Raw genomic sequence first — 2,150 nt, 5'->3', positions numbered from 1 at the left:
GACCTGTGGTCAGCTGATCTTTGACAAAGGGCCAAAATCCATTAAATGGGGAAGAGAATGTTTGTTTAATAAATGGTGCTGGCAAAACTGGAGATCCATTTGCAGAAAAATGAAACAAGATTTGTACCTCACACCATACACAAAAATGAACTCCAGATGGATCAGTGATTTAATTGTGAACCCCAAATCTATAGCGTTCCTCAAGGAAAAACTAGGGGCAAATTTAGGGGTCACAATATATGTCATGGGAGATCTGGTGGCTTAGTGCCTAGGACAATTGACTGCTAACCAGAAGGTTGGCAGTTCAAACCTACCAGCTAATCTTCAGAAGGAAGATTGGGCCATCTACTCTAGAGATACTACCTTGGGAATCAAAAGAGGGGTCACTATGGGTCATAGATGACTTGATGACACGTAACAGCAACAATAATATATGGCATATATGAACTATCAAGTATAACCCAAAACATACAAACAGCAGAAGATAAACTAGATGAATGGGACCTTCTAAAAATTAAATGTTTATATACTTCCAAAGACTTCTCCAAAAGAATAAAAAGAGAACCTATAGATTGGGAAGAATATTTGGCAATGACATATCTGGCAAGGGACTTATCTCTAGAATTTATAGAAAACTCCAACATCTCAACAACAGGAAGACAAATAATCTAATTAAAAAATGGGCAGAAGACATGAATATACACTTCACCAAAGAGAATATTCAGGTGGTGAACAAACATATGAGGAAATGCTCATGATCATTAGCTATTAGAGAGATGCAAATCAAAGCAACAATGGGATACCATCTTGCTCCAGCACTAGTAGCAAAGTTCAACAAGACATAAAATAACAAATGTTGGTGACGATGTGGAGAGATTGGGACTCTCATACGCTGCTGGAGGGATTGTAAAATGGTACAACCACTGTGGAAAGCAGTATGACGATTCCTTAAAAAGTTGGAATTAGAAATACCATTTGACCTGGCCATTCCATTTCTAGGTATATATCCTAAAAAAGTGAGAGCCAGTATAAGAACAGACATATGCACACCCATGTTCATCGCAGCACTATTTACAATAGCCAAAAGATGGAAACCACCTAGATGTCCATCGACTGAGGAGTGGATAACCAAGCTGTGGTACATACACACAATTAAATATTATGCAACCTTTAAGAATAATGCAGAATCTGCAAAACACCACATAACGTGGATGAACTTGGAGAGCATTATGTGGAGTGAAATAAGTCAATCACAGAAGGACAAATATTGTATCAGTGCATTATTGTACAAAGTCAAGGAAAGGTTTATATATGGAAGGGACTTTTCTTTGTTGGTTATCAGGGGTTGGAGGGGAGGAGAGGGAGCACTGTTAGACATGTAGAAATAAGTATTGATTTGGGTGAAGGGAAGGGCAGGGTACCAAATGTGAGTGATCCACACAGTGGCATTGAGGAAGAGGAAGACACAGAGAGGTGTATGGGAGGTACATACAGCAAAGATGAACCCTTTTGCACATAATAGTATTGCATTCTCAGTGAAAGCAAACATTGTTCTACAGGTGGCTAGGTGAGGTGGGTGGACAGTCTGAATGATTAGGTATGTCTATGTGGGAGAAGTGTATCTGTGCCCATGTATAGGGTTGGCAAACAATGTTTCTACAAGTGTATTTATATGTTCTGTTAGAGTTTCCAGGTATATAGTAGAGCTGACAAGGGACAAGTTTGTAGTCACTTCTTGTCCAGCTACTGGAGGGAGCAAGTAGTTGGATCTGTGGGCTTAGGACCATAGTCACAGGGAACATCAAGCTCAATTGTTATAACATACTACACAAAAACAGTGCTCCATATCCTACTTCAGTGAGTAGTGACTGGGATGTTCAAAGCTTGCAAGAGACCATCTAGATACAACAATGGGTCTCTCCTTTTCCAGAGCATTGAAGAATGAAGAAAACTGAAGATGCATGGGTAGAATTAGTCCAAGTAACTGGTGCACCATATGATTCTCAGCCTATATGACTAGGAGATCAGAAGAACTAGATGTTGGCTGGCTACCACTGTCAGCCACTTGGAGGGAGATGTATGTAGGAGATCCTGGATAGAGTGGGAGAACAATGTGTAATGAAATTCAAAATCATAAAAAAAAAAAAAAA

Source organism: Orycteropus afer, unplaced genomic scaffold (assembly GCF_000298275.1).
Source record: "Orycteropus afer afer isolate SDZICR_OR568_19922 unplaced genomic scaffold, OryAfe1.0 scaffold00080, whole genome shotgun sequence".
Classification (NCBI taxonomy): domain Eukaryota; kingdom Metazoa; phylum Chordata; class Mammalia; order Tubulidentata; family Orycteropodidae; genus Orycteropus; species Orycteropus afer.
This window is presented reverse-complemented; position numbering follows the sequence as displayed.